Source organism: Mustela erminea, chromosome 7, assembly GCF_009829155.1.
Source record: "Mustela erminea isolate mMusErm1 chromosome 7, mMusErm1.Pri, whole genome shotgun sequence".
Lineage (NCBI taxonomy): Eukaryota > Metazoa > Chordata > Mammalia > Carnivora > Mustelidae > Mustela > Mustela erminea.
This window is the reverse complement of record NC_045620.1, coordinates 37,505,643-37,525,781: the sequence shown is the minus strand read 5'-3', so window position 1 is coordinate 37,525,781 and position 20,139 is coordinate 37,505,643. Positions and strand designations below refer to the sequence as shown.

At 35.3% G+C, this 20,139-nt stretch overlaps 1 long non-coding RNA gene across 1 annotated transcript; it reads right to left on the bottom strand.

Moving 5' to 3' along the window:
• Positions 1 to 215: 215 nt before the first annotated feature.
• Positions 216 to 19,760, bottom strand: LOC116595265. The gene is made up of 3 exons (XR_004287590.1): positions 19,578 to 19,760; positions 17,485 to 17,543; positions 216 to 414 (listed from the first exon to the last, which is right to left on the bottom strand). It is a non-coding gene; the product is annotated as an uncharacterized LOC116595265 (long non-coding RNA).
• Between the last annotated feature and the right edge of the window lie 379 nt (positions 19,761 to 20,139).

Below are 20,139 nucleotides of genomic sequence, written 5' to 3'. Positions count from 1 at the left end.
TGATGTCTGTATTTCAACAACAACGACAAGGTACACCAACAGGCAATACACAGATCCGGGAGCTATTTGTTATGCAGCATTCTATAGTAACAAGCTGAATAATAAATCATTTTTTTGTTTGTTTTTTAAGAAATCATATTCTATAATATTATCTAAGCTATTGTGTCTTGTTTACAACATGAAATTTATGACACAAGGTTGAAATCCCAAGGGTCCAGTCACTGAGCTCTGAGTTGGCATTGAGGCCAATGACTGAACATATCATAGCTTGTGCTAAGGCAGGTCCATTTCTGGGAATCACAGGACTTCTCCACGGGCTGGCTTTTGGTTCAGTGATGTCCCACTGGCCTTGGTAGAACTTAAGATGGCAGAATGTTTTAGAAAGCTTTTGTCCAGTTTTCACAAGTGTTTCCCCTAAAAAACAAACAAACAAACAACAACAACAACAAAACTTTTGTGTTTAATCATTGCTTGTCATTTGTTTCTCAGAAAGCCTGGAAAAGTACATTCTCTCATCATTTTACTGACATAGACAGTGTTCCCCGGTGGGCATTTTTAAATCGCAGATATTCGTAGATAGAAAATGTCTATCTTTTTAGATTGATTTTTCTAGGAACCCAGAGCAATTCAGGGAACTTCTTCAAATGTACTCTCAGCATTGTTTTTTAATCTCTCTAATGTTAAGCTAGAATGACTTTTTAGAAAGCAACTCCACATCCTTCACCACAAACTGGCATCACAATAAAAAGAAAAGGCTTGATATAAAAAGGCAGTCTGTTCATTAGATTCTGTATGATAGCCATAGATTTCATGGATCCTTACACAAGACAGGCATGAGGAGCTTTCATTTTTTTTAAATTCAATTATAAATCTTAAGCACACTGTGGTTTTGTGGACACATGGCCCCTGAATTAGCTCATGAAGTGACTGGGTTAATAAGACACAGTTGGGTCTTTGCAATTATATAGCTATGACCTTGGTTTTATTTCCCTAAGGTCTGAGGAATTTAGAGGTTAGGAACAGATTTTAAATAGATTAAATGGTGTGTGTGGTGGGGGCAACGGGTTACATATGTCTGTGTAAAGCAGGCTAGTTGTGTATTCTTAACTTTCACTACAGTGTATATGTGTGGTTCAAGAATCATCTCCTTAATGTATTCAGTTGTGAACACTGCATCCCAGCTAAAATCCACAAAGGATATGGAAACATAATTCTTTGAAGCTTTTAAACACTTCTGGAAAATGACGGATAAACTGAAGCCAGTTTTCAGTCTGAGAGTCACTGGGAGGGAGTTTGACATTCCCAGGGAAAATGAATATCCTTTTTATGTCATATGTTCAAAAATACCCTCGAAAAAGTGCCTTGATGTTGGTGTTGGCAATGAATTTTTAGATATGATACCAAAAGTATAGGCAACAAAAGCAAATATAAACACTGAGACTATATCAAACTAAAAGTCTTCTGCAAAGCAAAGGAAACAATCACTACAGTGAAAAAAACCTATAGAATGGGAGAAAATACTTGCAAACCATATATAGGATGAGGGGTCAGTTTCCAAACTATATAAAGAGCTCAGATAACTCAATAGCAATAATAATAATAATAATAATAACAACAACTGATACTAAAATGGGCAAAAGACCTGAATGGACATTTTTCTGAAGAAGACACATAAATGGCCAAGAGGTATATGAGAAAGTGTTCAACATCACTAACCATCAGGGAAATGCTAATCAAATCCACAATGAAATATTACCTCACACCAGTTAGGATACCTATTATTTTAAAAAAGACCACAAAAGATAAATGCTGGCCAGGATGTGGACAAAAGGGAATCCTGTTACAGTGTTAGTGGAAATATAAATTGTCATAGCCATTATGGAAAACAGTATGGTGGTTCCTCAAAGCATTAAAAATAGAACTGTATTATGACCCAATAATCCCACTTCTGAGTATATATCTAAAAAATTGAAATCAAGAGTTTAAAGAGATACCCATACTCCTATGTTCATTGAAACATTTTTGATAATAGCCAAGATATGGCAACAACTTAATGTCCAATGATGGATGAACAAGGACAGAAAGTATGGTATACACATACAGTAGAATATTGAACAAGAAGAGCATTGTGCCATTTGCGATGACCCAGACAAACCTGGAAGACATCATATTAATTGATATAAGCCAGATGCAGAAAGAAAATGCTATATGCTCTCACTCACATGTGGAATCTAAAATAGACCCATAGAAGCAGAAGGTAGAATGGGGATTACCAGGAGCTGGAAGAAGAGGAGAATGGAAAGATGTCGGTAAAGTCTCAGTTTGACAAAAGCAATGAGTTCTGAAGATCTAATGTATAGCCTGATGACTACAGATAACAACACTGTACTGTGTACTTGAAATTTACCGAGACAGTTTATCCCAAGTATCCTCACCACCAAACCAAACCAAACCAAACCTTAACTATAACTACATGAAGTGACAGATATGCTAACTAGGTGAACTGTGGTGGTTATTTCACAGTGTATATCTATATCAAATCATCAAGTTGTATACCTTTTATATGTACAATAATTAAAAAAAAAAAAAACCTTGAAGCCAAAACTTATTTGGGTCAAGATGAAGGTGGAGTAGAAAGGATATGATGTTTTTAAATAAGAAAATTACCAAAAAGACATTTGAATTTTCTTGGGGCAAATGAATCAAAGCAGTTCTGCAATGCCAGCACTTAGGCACCCACATTCCTGCAAAACAACCTAGTCAACAAGCCATCAGTCCCTACTTGTTGGTTGTTTTCTTAGGCACAGCCAATCAGCTCTAAGACCTGTTGAATCAAGCTTCAGAAAATGGGCTATTGATCAGGATTTCTGGAAAAAAAATAATAATTTCATTAAAAATGGCTAAGGAGTCTTAGAAAAGTCGAAAACATTTTTGAAAAGGTGTTTAAGATTCCACTAAGTTCTAAGGCTAATAAGAAGTAAAAGCTCCTCATTAAAATGAGCCTTTGCACCATACCGGAAAAGTTGGAAGGCATGGTTTTCTCATAAAGAGGGGGAGTGCCTCTTTAGTCAGAACTCAATTTTGCATTTCCTTGATTTATAGATGGAAAGAATTCCAATTCTCTATTTATTTTGTAATGCCTGGCATGCGAACCTCTGCCTGGCTCAAGTAGTTCTGATGAAATGCAGGACAATGACACCTTGAAAGGTGGTGACAGTGTATCCACTTGAAAAGTAATTGCTCCTGGCTTCACGCACAGTAACTTCAAGATGGAAAATACATTCAGAATAGCAAATGCCAAGAATGCTTCTAATCCAACTAGAGTCTCTCCCTTATCATTTTAGAAAAGCAGGTGGGATAAGAATAATGCCAAAAAGCATTATTTACCATACCAAAATTTTAGTGTTTGTTAAGTGCTCTGTATTCTCTCCCTTCTGTCTCTGGATCTCTGTGTCTCTCTCTTTTTCTATTTTCTAATAATTTTCTTTTTATATAAAGCTTCCACCCAAATGAATTCATTTCTTTTTTTTAAGATTTATTTATTTATTATATATAGAGAGAACACACGCACATGGGGTAGGAGGTAGGAAGGGCACAGGGAGAGGGAAAGAGAGAATCTTAAACAGACTCCCTTCCCTGTTGAGTATGGAGTCTGATGTGGGACTCAATCCCACAATCCATAAGATCATGACCTGAATGGAAACCAAGAGTCAAACACCCAACCCACTGGGCCACCTAGGCACCCCTGAATTCATTTTTTAATGGACTGATTTTTCTTTTTTTTATCGCCCTGCCTTAGACTGATTTCCTTTTTTTTTTTTTTTTTTTAAGATTTTATTTATTTATCTGAGACAGGGAGAGTATGAGAGAAAGCACAAGCAGGGGGAGATGGGTAGGGGGAGAAGCAGACTCCCCACTAAACAAGGAGCCCCATGTGGGACTCAATTCCAGGACCCTGCAATCATGACCTGAGCTGAAGGCAGACGTTTAATCAACTGAGCCTCCCAGGTGCCCTGATTTTCTTTTTAAATGTGAAGTTCTGGAGACATTTTGTCTTCTTATTATTTTGAATTTAATTTATTTTTGATAGTTTGCGAAGAACTAAGGACTGGTCTCATTTTTTTTTTTTTTAATGTGTAACATTTGGTGCATGCAAAAGAATATATGTAATCTATGTGTAAAACATGTAACATAGCACTAACAGCCCCTGGAATTTCCCCCATTATTACTAATTTTGGTACATTCTCTTGATTCCTCTTTCTCTATGCCCGTCTCTCCTCAACTGCTGAAGTCACTATTATTCTAAATTTTTTTTATCATTTTCTGCTCTTTTCATGATTACTTTATCTCTTGTGATAATTCTAACAATGTGTGTTTAGATTTTATGAAAATTAATATTCTTCTTATTTTTAAGTTCATTCATCATAAGAGCTGGACTTCATTTTTTCACTATAGTCTAGTATTCTATTGTGCAAAAATAAATGGATCCTTGAAAAACACAGGTTTGTACTGTCCGGGGCTACTTATAGACTACAGTACTATAAATGTATCTTCTATTCCTTAGGATTTTCACATTAATATTTTCTTTTCTCTAGCTACTTTATTTTAAGAATACCACACATAACACATATAACATACAAAGTATGTGTTAACTGATTATGTTACCAGTAAGGCTTTTGGTCCACAAGCTATCAGTAGTTAAGTTTTGAGGGAATCAAACATTATACACAGATATTTTACTGCGTGGGACTCAGTGCCCTCAACTCCCACTTCGTTGAAGGGTCAACTGTATCACAATTACTTGTGCTGTCCTTTGATTGGTGGACCAGATTTGATACATGTTGCAAATATCTCCTTCCAGTTTGTCAGGAGTCTTTTCATTTTCCCTATGGTATCTCTGAGAACCAGCTCTTAACTTGAATTTGGTCAAATGTACTCATCTAGGCTTTTTTTTTTTTTTTTTTTTTAATGTATAGCATTTTTGACATATTTAAGAAAGGCTTCCTTCCTCAAAGTTATAGATAAATTCTTCTTAGCAGTTTTGTTTGACTTTTAAATATGTCTTCAAATATTAGGAATGTATTTTTGTGGGGGCTATTTTTTTAGAAACATACAAGGTTAGGAGTTTATATTTTCTTGTTTAAAAACATTTTGATCATTATAAAGACCCTTTCTACCCATAACCTTGTGCTTTGTCTGAAAGTCTTTTTTTAAAACTTAGTTTAATATAATTATATGAGACTTGTTTTGCTTCAAATTTGTCTTGTGTATTTCCCTCATACTTTTATATTCAAATTTTCCAAGCCCTTGTATGTTGGGTGTATCTCTTATAAGAATCACCCAGATGGATAATTTTTTAATATAATCTGACTAGATTGCAAGGATTGGGAATTATCAATAAAATTCAAACTTCCAACTAGAGCTCTTTTTTAACTTAATACAAGTAAAGACACAGAGGGTGCTATCTTATAAAAATAACAGATTGGATTCTGCCACACAATTGATTATTACTATAAAGATGATTCAGCAGCTTTAAAAAAAAGTTAATTTTATCTCCAACCCAATTCTTTTAGAACAATCTGTATGGACACAGGCCTAAATATACACTGAATTTCTTGGATCATCTCAATTCTTATGAAGAAAAATCCTCTAAAGAGAAACAAAAATGGCTTTATCAAATCTGGGACAATAACACATTTAACAATACATCCCAATGGAGACTAGTCCGAGTAGGGTGAGTACCCAAATACCTAATCAAAAAAAATTTTTTTTTCCATTGAGCAATGTAGCAAGGAAATAGCCCAGGTATAACCAACATAGCAAGGACATAGCCAGGTATAACCAAGAGAACTTTGAAAGATGTTCTCCCTGCCCTCCATCCTCACCAGGGGAGTATCCTCTCTATTAGGAAAATTATTCAAACCATAGTTATGGTTCCCAAGGTCTAAGCCAATGGAGGAAAGTAAGAGATTATCCACAGGGAAAAAAAGACTTCATGCTGATAGGTTGTTAAAGAAGTCTTCTGCTCTGGGTTGCGAACGTCACGTAAGTAGGGGTCACTGGCTATTAGCTGCTTTCAGATGGGCTCAGCTAGGTTGATTTGGCTCTATTCTACATGTTCTTCATCCTCCAGTAGGCTTGCCTTGCCTTCACATAAACCTGACAGAGCGCAACAGAACCAACCCCAACACGAAAGTATACTTGAAGCCTCTTCTTGCATCACCCTTATTAACAACCCATTGGCCTTTGAAAATGTTCTGTAATCTAATTGAATTTGGAGTCAGACTAGGAAGGTATTATAATGCTTTAAGGCAGAGGGTGAAGATACTGGTAGGGGTGAAGTTGGAGGGAGGGGACATTAATGCAATCAACCTACCATAGAAACTAATTTCTCTCCCTGACTCACAAATGAAGGATACGAGCAAAACAACAAGCGTGTTTCAGAGAGGACTGAGAGGGAACCATTGTTCCCCGGGGAAGGGCAAGTTTCAGTTGAGGCATGACCTCTCTGAAGGACAAGCCTATCCTTTAGCCTGGGCCCCTCACCAATCTTTGCTTGCTTTTTGAATAGCTGGGGCATCTAATTGCCTTGAGTCAATTTTTACAAAGAGAAAAAAGTAACCACAAAGAAGCGGAGTGCTTTGTCTAACATTGAATTATGGCCGTAAGCAAGATGATAAAGTGACGATGCTCATAAAGGAACAGTATTTTTCTTCTCAGGGTTATAGAGAACTTTTAGGAAAAGACAAGTCCCTGGTAGCTGCTATAAGGGAACTGTTGATCCTTGATTTGCATAAGCTGTGGACATGTCCTTTGGATTTAGAAACATTGCAAATTGTGAAGCACAGAGACATCAAGTATGAACAGCCAGATTTCCAAGGCCCAACAACAAAGTACTAAAGAGCTCTGATTTGGGATAATGAACAGTATTCATGTTTTTCTTATTTTATATTTTAGGACATTCCCTTTATTGTTTCAGTTTCTCACACTGAAAACTTGATATATAATTTTAGCTTATTTGGATGGATTCCACAGTGTTATATTAATGCATGTTTTTGCATTCACTGCTAGAAAACGGGGCAATAAATCTTGGGAGATTCAGACCTAATCTCTATTGCTCTACCAGAATGAAAAGCTAGAATTTCTGCACATATTTTAAGCTGCCTCCTTCCTTAATGCATTATGTCATCTTCTTAGCAGTTTCTCTCATAGAAGATAGGCTTTCAACGTACATGTCGGCTTGGGGGAATTCTTGCTCCTATGTATTAACTGCTGCCTCCTTTAATCCTGTTAGAATTTAATTTCCCTTGATTGAATGCAGTGTTATCACCAAGTGCTGAGTGGCCCTTTCCTATCAGTACATATAAATCCTGTTAGTCCTTCCCAGACTCCAGATGTTCCAGAATCTTCTGAGGTCAGACTCTTCTAAAGGAACATTTGCTCTCAGGTTCATCCAATACAGAGAGGGAAAAGTCAAACTTTTGGACACAAACATCTTGTTTATCTCTGCCTGGCTAAATTGTGGGACTGAGGCATCTGTGCTGGTGGCCTGTGAGAGTCCCAGCAGTTTCAAGTCACTTCTGAATTAAATAACAAGTTAAAGGGCTTTAAAAAGCCTTACATTAAATTTACACCTTACAGGTGTTCCATGATTAGCAAGATACTAATTCATAAGATTCTGTATGGTTTTCAGTTCTTCCAGTTTTACTAAACAAAGCGTTTCCTTTTTATATGCATGAACGGCTTTAACTGCTTATCCCAGGAAACTCTTCCCAGCAATTGCTGAGATTTGTAATGAAATTGATTCTTAGTGATCCCAGGGCCTTCACTTCCCTCTGAGAGAGTCTTCCTGCTCCCAGCTTCCTCTTCCTACATCTCATCTGTTGGCCATTTCCTGCTAATTACCTTCCTCCACCAAACAAAAGAAAGCAATTCTATTCACAGTCAGTTTTGCTACTTGTTACCACCTATAATTATTTTTCTCCAAAGTTTGATTTAAGAAGAAATTATTGGATAAATTGAAGTACTGGGGCATCTAGGATTTCAGGCATTCATTAAAACAAATGGTCTTTATTACGAACAATCAAGTCTGGTGTGTATACTGATAATTTTTTAAAGCTTTAACTATTTCATTGACATCCATTTGGTCACCAAATGTGGTTTAGGTATTCTGCGGTGTGCTGTGATTTAACCATAATCCAGATAAAGCACTTGCTCTCAGAGCAATGAGAGTTTATTGCCAGGTTTTTTCAAGGATATCAAACTCAAAAACATTCAGGTCAGCTTTCCAAAAGAATTGGGCCAGGTGGCAATGTGCAGATTATAGGCTAGATCTAAAAATGGGAAAACCAGCTTTATTAAATAGCACAACCATTGTTTCTCTGTAGGAATGCTGGTCTACTGCTGTCAGGATTTCTGGTTTTTCCAGAAAAAAAATAGGGTTTTGGCTTTTTCTGCAGTATCTCATAATTTATAAATGTTAACCTTCATACTAGCTTTATAAGCAATTAAGCCACTACCTTTACTACCTATATTTACCTTTCCAGTGAGATCTACCCTTTCTTATGTGTTCTCATTACTATTTAGCACCCTTTCCTTCCAGTTTAAAGATGTGCTTGTAACATTTCTTGTAAGGCAGTTTAGTGATGGTGAACTCCTTTAGCTTTTATCAGGAAAATCCTTTCTCTCACCCTCAACCTGAATAATATTGTTGAGTAGAATATGCTTGGTTGGAGGTTTCTTTCAGCACTTTGACTATATCATGCTGTACTCTTCTGACCTGCAAAGTTTCTGCTGAAAAATCTGCTGCTAGTCTTCTGGTGGCTCCTTTTAATAAAAGAAACTGTTTTTCTCTTGCTGCTTTTACTATTCTCTCCTTGTCTTTAAGTTCTGACATTTTAATTATAATGTGTCTTGTGGATCTCTTTGAGTTCCTCTTTTTTGGAATTCTCCAGGCTTCCTGAATCTGGATGCTTCTTTCCTTCCCCAGGTTAGGGAAGTTTTTAGCATTATATCTTCAAATAAGTTTTCTGCTCCCTTCTCTCTCTCTTCTTATGCAATTTCTCTGATGCAAAGTCAGTCTGTTTGTTGTCCTTTAAGTCTCTTAAGCTATCCTCACTTTTTAAAATTCTCATTTCTTTGTGCATATCTGACTGACTGAGTTCCAGTGCTTTGTCTTTGGATAAACTGATCCTTCTTTTGCTTCATATAGTCTGCTGTTGAAACTGATGTGTGAATATTAAATACTGGACTCCTAAGTCATCAAGGAGCAAATGAAAAGGTATTTTGAAATGAATGATGATAAAAATAAGACAAACCAAAACTTGTGGAGCATAGCTCAAACTATGATAAGAGGGGAAAATTCAAAATAGAATTACCATATTACCCAATTATTCCACTATTGGGTATTGAAAACACTAATTCAAAAAGATTATGAAGCCCTATGTTTATTACTTACAATAGCTAAGATATGTAAGCAACCCAAGTGTCCAATGATAGATGAATGGAAAAAGAAGATTAGCATATAGTATATAAAGGAATATTAGTCAGCCATAGAAAAGAAATCTTACCATTTACAACAACATGGGTAGATCTACTGAGTACAATGTTAAATGAAATAAGTTAGACAGAAAGACAAATACCATGAGACTGCACTCATATGTGGAATTTAAGAAACAAAACAAATGAATAAACAAAGAAAAAAGGAGACAAACAAAAACCAGACTCTAAAAAAGAGAATAAAGTGGTGGTTGCCAAAAGAGATTTGAGTGGGGGGATGAGCAAAATAAAGGAATTAAGAGTACACTTATCTTGATGAGCACTGAGTAATGTATAAAATTGCTGTATCATTATATTGTATACCTGAAATGAACAGAATACTGTATGTTAATTATACTTCAATAAAATAAAATACTTTTAAAAAAGAATAGCAAATTAAACCTGAAAAAGAAAAGGAAGTAAAAAGGTTAAGGAAGAAATTAATGAAATCAGAAGTAAATATAATATAGAAGGGATCAACCAAGACAAAATTTGCCTTTTGTTTTTTAAGAACATGAAATTAATCAATTCCTGTCAAGACAGATAAAGAAACTAAAAAAGAGGCCTAAAGCACAAATATATAGAGCGAAGACCAGGATAGCACCATAAGTGAAAAAAAAAAAAAAAAAAAAAAGAAGAAGAATATTCTGAAAAACTTTGTGGTAAAAATCTTTGAAATTTTAGATACAATCAGAAAAAATAAATCTTAATAAACCTGTATCAACAAGAAAAAACAGAAAGTTCAATGAATCTGATAGTTATTTAAAATGTAAATATGCAATTAAGAACCTTGCCACAAGCAAACAACAACAAAAAAACTTCAGACTCCAAATTAGTTTACCACGATTTCTACCAAATGTTTTAGGGAAAAGTAAACCCAATACACAAATTATTCCAGGTAATAGAAAGAGATGAAAATCACCTGGCTTCTTTTAAACAACCTGAATAGTCTTAATATGAAAACCTAATAAGGATATTATAAGAAAGAAAAATTATAAGCTTAATTTCCCTTGTGAACACTGATGCAAACCTAAACAAAATAGTAACTACCAAACCCAGCAAAATATAACTACGGGAATAATAATACATCATAAAAAAGTGGAGATTGTCTAAGACAGCATGGATGGTACACACTCATATCTCATTCAGTATCATTCACCACATGGAGAGAAGAAAGGATAAAGCATTGGATAAATCTCAGTACTCACAATAAAAACTCACAGACAGTAACTTTCTTAGATAAAGGGCATATAAACAAGCTTTTCCTATGATCTTAGGAAGAAGACAGAGATACCTGTTATCATACTTCCAATCATTATTGTACAAGAGGCACAGCAAGTGCAGAAAGGAAGATTATAAAATAAAACGTGAAAAAATATAAAATGAAGGAATAAAATTTTCATTAAGTGATGAAATAATTGTTCATGTAGATAATCCAAAAATTAAAAAAAATTATATTGATAAATAAAAATAATGAGGGCACTGGATACAAGATCAATTAGAGAATCATCTCAATCCTATATTCTATCAAGAAATAATTAGAAAATTCTCTTTTTAAAATTGATATCTTTCACTTAGACACTAAAGATCCTGCATCATAATTCCTGCTAGATTAGCTTCCTCTCTATGTTGGAAGAGATCATAAGATTGATGCTGTGAACACTGTTCACACTCTTTGATATATTTAAGTTTTTATTCAAGTAGGATATACTTTTTTGTTGTTGCTATTCAAAAGCACAGGTGTTTTTACCAAAGTGTTAATAAATGCTGAAATCTAATCAGTTAAAAAAGGATACCATTTATAATAGCATGATAAAAATCAAATAGCTACTAAAAATCTAATGAATAATTTTGAAACCTCTACAAAGAGAAAAAAAGAAACTAAAGAAATCTGAAGAAATGAAAAAAATCCTTTAGAAAAGCAGAGATTTACCATTTTCCTATATTAAAAGGCTCAATATATTTTAGATGTTAGTAATCTTCAAATTAATCTATAGGGCCAATGAAATCTCTTTAAGAACTGCCACATTTTTAGTGGAAACTAATAAGTTGATACTAAAATTTATATGTGAATATAGGCAAGTGAATAGGGACAAGAAATTCTAATAATCTAGAAGATCAAAGTCCTAGGTACGATGACTTATACTACCCTTTATCAATATAAAACCTCAGTAAATAAATCAGAGTAGGACTGTCAGAAGGATAGAGGAATAGATCAATGGAACACAATATAGAGTCCAAAAAGAGACCCAAGCATGACAGTTGATTTATAACAGAGGTGATACTATAGAGTGATAGCTAAAGGCTGGTTTTTCAATTGGTGGTTCTGGGTCAAATAAATATCCATGTAGAAAAATGCAATCTTTCACACATTATCCTCTATAGAAAATTAATTCCAGGCTGAGTATGATGGTAGAACTAATCATAAATGGTTAAAAAAAACCTTCTGGTACATAATATAGGAAAATACCTTCCTGTGACTGGTGTAGGAAAAAAATTACTTAAGCAAAGAGGAATAACCATAAGGAAATGGGCAAATAAATAAGACTTGATGATCAGTAACCACCAAGAAATAGATGGGCAAAAGGAAAATTAACTGTATTAGAAAATTCTGTTCATCAAAACACACAATTTTGAGAATGAAGAGGCCAGCCAGAAAATGGGTGAAGATATTTGTAAAATAAATAACGTATATCCATGAAGGATTTGTATTTAGAGAACATAAACATTCTCACAACTCAATATATTTTTTAAAAGGGCAAATAATCCTATGGAAAAATGGGGAAGTTTCTACATGGTTGTTTCTCAAAAAGAGACTATCCAAAAAAGGAAAAGAAATAGAAAGAGACTATCTAAAGGGCCATTAAACATATAAAAGAAGGTACACAACTGCATTAGTCATTGTGAAAATGCAAATCAAAACCATATTGAGATATTTATTATTACATACCACCAGACTGCCTAAAATTATCCAGAATGACAATCTCAAGAGTTGGTACATATACAGGGCATCTCTCAAACATTGCTGGTGGTAAAATGGTACAACTACTTTGGAAAACTTTTTGGCAGTTTCTCATAAAACTAAATTATTTATTTACCATATCACCTAGCAATCATAGTCCTAGAACTTAATAGAAATGTGGATATATGTGCAATAAAGAATATGTAAAAAAGTGATTATAGTACCAGTGTTTGTAATATCCACCAATCAATATTAAAATTAATCATCTGTTATGTCCACATAAATAAGCACTGCCCATCAATGAAAATGAATGAATTGTCATTACTTGCAACAACCTGGATGAATCAAACATGAAGTTGAATAATATGAAATCAACATAAAGTTGAATAAAAGAAACCACTCATGAAAGAGAACATGCTATGTTATCCCTTTATGTAAAGGTTGAAAACACTACGGCGCCTGGGTGGCTCAGTGTGTTAAGCCTCTGTCTTCAGCTTAGGTCATGATCTCAGGGTCCTGGAATTGAGTTCCACATCGGGCTTTCTGCTCGGCAGGGAGCCTGCTTCCCTCCCTCTCTCTGCCTGCCTCTTTGCCTACTTGTGATATCTCTCTGTCAAATAAATAAATAAAATCTTTTTTAAAAATTTCAATATTAAATAAAATATTAGAATAGAATTAGAATAAAGTATTAGAAGATATCCTATTAGAAGAGACTGAAGGCATAGTTACTACAGGGATCAGAAAAGTAGCTTATGGGATAGAGGGTTGTTCTACGTTTTTTTGCCTGGCTATGTGCATTTTGTAATAATCCATCTAATTATACATATAAAGCTTGTTCATGTTCCTTAATATATGATATACTTCAAAAAGTATTCAAAAATGAAAATTGGTGCAACCACTTTACAAAAGAGTATGAAAGTTCTTCAAAAAGTTAAAAGTACCATATGATCCAGTAATTCCACTACTGGGTATTTACCCACAGAAAATGAAAACACTAATTCAGAAAGATATATGTGCCCTTATGTTTATTTCAGTTATATTTACAATGGCCAAAATATGGAAGCAACTCAAGTGTGCATTGAGACATAAAGAAGACGTGGTGTATTTATACCATGGACTATTACTCAGCCATAAAAAAGACTGAGATCTTGGCATTTGGGACAACATGGACAGATCTAGAGGGTATTATGCTAAGTGAAATAAGCCAGACACAGAAAGACCAAAACCTTTTGATTTACTTACATGTGGAATCTAAAAAACAAAACAAATGAATAATGAAACAAATAATCAACAAAAACCAGACTCTTAAACACAAAGAACAAAGTGGTGGCTGTCAGTGGGGAGATGGGTAGGGAGATGCATGAAATAGATAAAGGTGATTAATAGGTACCAACTTTCAAGTATAGGTAAGTCACAGAGAAGAAAAATATGGCATAAGGAATAAAGTCAATAATATTACATTGTATGGTGACAGATGGTGACTATGTGATGAGCATTGAGTAATGTATAGAATTGTCAAATCAATATGCTATGTACCTGAAAGTAATATAACATTGTATGTTAATTATACTTCAAGCTTTAAAAGTCTTAAAAAATGTATTTATATAAATAAAATTATATACTGAATTGAGGCTAAAACTTTAAAATTGCGCTATTGTAAGTTTCAAGCCAAGAGTTTAAAAAATTATGATAAAATAAATAAAAATAACTTGATCTTATTATTACTAAGAATATTTTATGTGTGCATGATTCATAAAACAAATAATATAATTATATAATGACAATACATAATAAAACAGTATAGAAAACATTGTAATAATGATTTAAAATATTTATACCATCTTTTCTCAGTTTTTACATTTCTATTTTGTTTTAGCTTTATAATGTACAATCTACCTTATTGTAGCAGGTCATATATTCGATTTATAGTGTTATAAGTATACTATAGCAGAATATATAAGTACATGTACATAATAACAAAATTTTTACTAATAGTGTTGCATAATTAAAAACCATGGAAACCAGTGATTTAACTGCTTAACAATGATAACAAAGCAATAAACTAATAGCCAGCTGAGAGTAAGGAAGTCCTTACAGGCTTACCACCTTAAGGAGCTTGTATGAGAGTATTTTAAGAATATTTATAAGGAAGCATCCATCTTAAATTAAAATTTTTACTCACTTAACTAGTAAGTGTTCTACTTGTTTCAGAGGTATCATGTTATTGAAAGGATCAATACTCAGAAAGACTCAAATTTAAGTCCTGATTCTGTGTTTACTGACTGAACTTGTTCAAGTTGTTTTTTTTTAAATCTCTCTTCTCCTTACATCTTAATCTATAAAACATGCAGTAATTATACCTAAAATTGATATTGAAAGGAATAAATTAAATATCACACCTGACCGTTCTTAGCACATGCCTGGCACACAATAGTTGATTAATACATGTTAAAACTCTTTGTAGAACCTTTCCCTGTTGTTCTGAATTACTGATACCTGGGTTGGTAAAGGATGCTTACATAAACCCTACCGGGGGTGGCTATGGAAGTATAATTCTCAACACCCAGATCATGCAGTGCACCTACTCATTACCACCCACTCCAAACATCAGCAGCATTCCCTGGCCATTTACATATTATGGCACATGTTGATTTGGATAACTTTTAAAGTAAAAACCAGGTCTAGGATTCTCATACTGAGTTAACTCAGCAAAAGAGATTTACAATATGCAATGTATTTTCAAATTGCTTTCTACTTACAATATAAATAGTGTCCATGAGATATGTGACTGAAATTGCCATTTCCTAACTGCTGGTGACATTTTGCAGATGGAAAATATTGACATATCCTACCGCCAACTTGCATCACCGTTTCTTCCAGTATGACATAAAATCCAGAAAAATCACGTCACGGCAATATTTGAACAAAGGACCCCATTGTCTTGTGCTTCACATCCACTGTCTGTCCATTTCCTGCCTGTTGCACTGAATCTGCCTATAAACTCCACACCTAGAAGACGCCAATACATCTTGCCAAATGATTCACCAGGGTTAATTCTGTATTTAAATTGCCTTTTCATCGTTCTTAAATTTTACAAAAGGAGTTTGGCTTCTTTCTGTTTCAATTTCCCTGTAGCGTCACCATTCACTGTTTGCATTTGACAGCCCTGCTGTAGGCCTGAATTAACAGCCACCATGATGTGCCCATGTTCCCCAAGACTATGGCTCTCAACTGTGAAATTATATGTATTTTTTTCTACAAAGGGAATAGGAGGTGTGTAGTTGATCCAATGACACATAACAAAATCACATAGATGAACAAAAAATTAAGCTATATTTATTTCAAATCATAAACCTCCATTCTCCGTAATAACATGGATACCTTGTTGTATTCAACATATCTTAGTTGAAGTGAACCTGGGGTGAAATTACCCTTGTATTGGAAGTCATCACTCCATCCCCAAATAGCAATATTTCTTATGCTTACTTTATAAACAATAACTCAGATGCCGATGAGTAAGTCCAAGAGGATTATTATGGGCTGAGACTTCTGGTCTCCTGGGATGTTGTTGGGAAAAGACTACACTCTACTGTCCCCTCAAAATGCCCCCTAGATGCCTTGTAGAGTTTTCCATGACACTGCCTCATGGCACTCAAAGCCTTCATGTTCCTGTGCCCTGTCTTTCCAATTTAGCCATCTAGTGACTTTCCCTTTTCCCAGTGCTCTCATAGGATTACCCTATATTCTAATATCAGCCAACTCTGCTGGGTGAGATTACCCCTGGAAATCTAAGACACAGCCATCACTGTATCTCTTTGTCCCACATGTGGGCACAAGTCCCATCCTGATTCCTCAGAATACACTAGACTCCTGCCCATAAGGTTTAAAAAGCGTCCCCAGTGTTTAAAGATAACGTAAGAGAAGCATGACCACAGCCTAATAGGCAACAACTGCCCAAGACCAGGTCCATAGAAAATCTCAACTGGGCTAGCCACCAGCTTATTATTGCCTACACTCCCCAGGCTTTTCTAGGTCCCAGAGTCAGAGATAAACAAAGACATTCTGATTTTCAGAGAGGAAGATTCTCATAAACTTTTCCTTAAAAATCTGTGTAATGGGCTGAATGGTATTCCCAAAAATGATATGTCTACATCTTAACTACCCAGAACCTAAGATTATGTGGCAGAAGGTGTGATTATCTAACAGATCTTGAGGAGGAATCTATCCTGCATTATTTGGATGGGCCCTAAATGTAATCACGTGTATCCTTATAAGGGAGAGGCAGAAGTGTTGAGACATACAGAGAAGAAGACACATAAAAGAAGAGGCAATGTGACAACATTTGTGACCTTAAACCAAGGCGTGCCAATACCACCAGAAGCTGGAAGAGGCAAGGAATGAATCTCCCCAAGACCCTCTGGAGGGTGATGGCCCTGCCAACACCTTGATCTCATACTTTGGCTTCAAGAACTGTAAGAACACATTTGTGTTGTTTTAAGCCACCAAGGTTACAGTAATTTGTTACATCAGTCTTCAGAAATAAGCACAATCTACGTCTTCAAACTTTTATCCTTTCCCCAAGATTAACCTCTTCCATTTCAGGAGCAGAACCCAACATACTTTGGATAAGGGATTGGGCTTTTCTTGTGAATTGAGATTATTTCAGTGGGCCCTGAATTGGTGTGGCTAGGGCCCAGGTCATCAGAGTGTTCCCAAATAGCAAAAACTTGGGCATTATTCCTTTATTTAGAAAACAAGAAGGTTCTATATAGACCATGATCAGTGTTCCTCTGCCTCAACCATGTGTAAGAACCACAAGCTGGGCCATCAACCTTTTGTTGAGGCACACTGTACCTGGCACCTGCAGAGAAACGAAAAGCCAGTTTCTGAGAGCGGGTAAAAGACCTGGGGAGATTTCTAGAATTCTGTCTGCCCTTCTATCCCTCCTAGAGCCAGAGGTTAGTGTTGTTTTAAATGATACTCACCTCTTATTTCATTCTTTCCATAAGTCCATGCTCCCCAACATCACTCAAGCTGTCCCAACCTTTAATTCAGAGGCAGAGAAGATCAGAGACATGGATGTTATGCAAAACAAAATGATCTGCTTGCATGCAAGAAAGAAGAAAATTACATAAAGCAAAAACAAAGGCCCATGCATAGATTAATCTCCTCATGAATCTATGACTTACAGAGTTTAGTCTTATTTCTTACAGATCTGACAAGAGATTCAGAATATAGCTCACCTATGGTTTATTTCCTCAGGTCTTGGTTTCACAGTCTTATCTGTTGCCACCTTACTGCTCATAACCTGGTATAAGCACATAGCATTTCCATACTCACCCCACTGTTGGTCTAAGGTTTATAGTTTGCAAATCTGAATTGGAAATTCCATGTTGTATGAGAAAGGGGTTGCGGCAAGTCAGATATGAGTTCAATTTGGATTTAGCCACTTCTTAGATATGAGGGCTAAGGAAAGATACTGCGTATTTACCTTCCCTAATATGCATTTGCTCAATTGACTGAGAAAACACCTTTATATCACAGAACTTGTATGATAAATAAATACAAGGATTTTTGTGAGCCTGCTTTCCCCCTTACAGGTGCTTACATCATGGTCTGAGCATAATACACAGCATTTTTCTGTGTACACAAAATAAAAATTATAGAGTGGTAATTATGGGTGATGCTTCTTGTAGACCAGGAGTTAGCAAACTTTTTCAACAAAGGACAAGATAGTGACTACTTTGAGCTTTGCAAGCCATGTGGTGTTTGCCTGATCATTCAACATAGCTCTTGTAGTATGAATGTAGCCAAAGACAATACTAAATAAATGGAGTGTGGATGTGTTACCATAAAACTTAGTTCTAAATATAAATGCTATCTCAGTCTATGTGGCTGCCATAACAAAATACCACAGACTGAGTAGCTTATCAACAACAAATATTTATTTCTCACATTTATTTATTTATGGAGGCTGAAAGTCTGAGATCAAGGTGCTTGCATGGTTGTATTCTATGCATTCTATGACTTTCTTCATAGTTCATATTTGGCAACTCTTGCTGTGTCTTCACATGATGGAAGACATAAAGGACCTTACTGAATCTCCTTTTATAAGAGCACAAACACCATTCAAGAAGGCTCTACTCCCATGACCTTATCACCTCCCAAAGACCCCACTTCTTAATAGCATTCCTTTGGGAGTTAGGATTCAACTTATGCATCTCGGGGGGACACAAACAGGTGGCATCCCAGATTTGCTATGAGGCATAGTTTGCTGGCCCTAGCTATATACCCTCTCTGATTGTGGCAATAAGGGAATTTAGTTGGAAAGCCTAACTGTCCCATATGATGTCAACCTCAAACATTAAGCAAGACTTCCTGAAACCCAAGTTCTATTTAGTGATTCCCTTTCAGAATGTATGTACTCATAACTTAGCTGTTATATACTTACTGATACTACCCAAAGACAAAGTTAGAATTTTACCATTTAATACGCAGTTAATGCTCCATTTGTTACTAAAACCATTTTTTTCAACTTCTCAAGAACTTTGCTTGATTTTAGTATCCTCGTTACTTACAAACATAATACCTATTTGACATTATCTTTCCAAATGACAGCCTTTTGAAAAATATAAAATGTGATAAGTGCCTTGTGAATATTCAAATACCTTTCCAGGATCAACAGACCCTGTAGTCTTAGATTTACCTCCCTTTTAAAAAATATATTCTTTAGAAATGACAGGGATATGGTAATGCTCATGAATCTTAAATCTCAATTAGTTTGTAGGCATGCACCTTTATAGCCACTCCCCAAAGCAAAACCTAGAATATATCCAGCTCCCTAGAAGGCTCCTTTGTGCCCCTCTCAATCGGTCTGACCAGAAGGGTAACATCATTCTTTTATAGATGTTTAAAGTTCCAAGGAACTCAGTTTAACAAATTATTTCTTTCCCTTTTATTTTCTAAAAAAACTAGATAAATTTATCATAGTTTTCTCTAATTTGTCTTCCCTCCAAATGTTCTGTGCAATGAAACATGGGATGAACTAACCTCTTCTGCAGGAAACCTACCAACTTACCAGGTGTGCAAACAAGGATCACTCTCTATGGTTGCCAGGGTCATTTTCCTTGGAAAGACTTCTCATGGTTGGAAGACATGTTGGCAGGACTCCATTGCACAATCCAGCACACATCATCAGCCTGTGGCTTTCATATTTTCTGCCAAGAGCTTCCCAATTTTGCCCTTGAACTATTGCAGCTTCTCAACAGATACGTTACTGAGAAATTTGTACAAATTAATTTTTATGTCTTCTTAAAATGAAGTATTTGTAACAAAAACTGAATGTAAATTTTTTAAAAGCAAGGAAACTGCAGTTGGAAGGCAGGAATTTAATGGCAAATCTTTGTGAAAAATGAGGAAATTTTAAAGTAACTCTTTAACTATCAATATCCTCATATATCCAATTTATTTTTTTTAATTTTTTTAAAGATTTTATTTATTTATTGACAGACAAAGATCACAAGTAGGCAGAGAGGCAGGCAGAGAGAGGAGGAAGCAGGCTCCCTGCTAAGCAGAGAGCCCGATGTGGAGCTTGATCCCAGGACCCTGGGATCATGACCTGAGCCGAAGGCAGAGGCTAA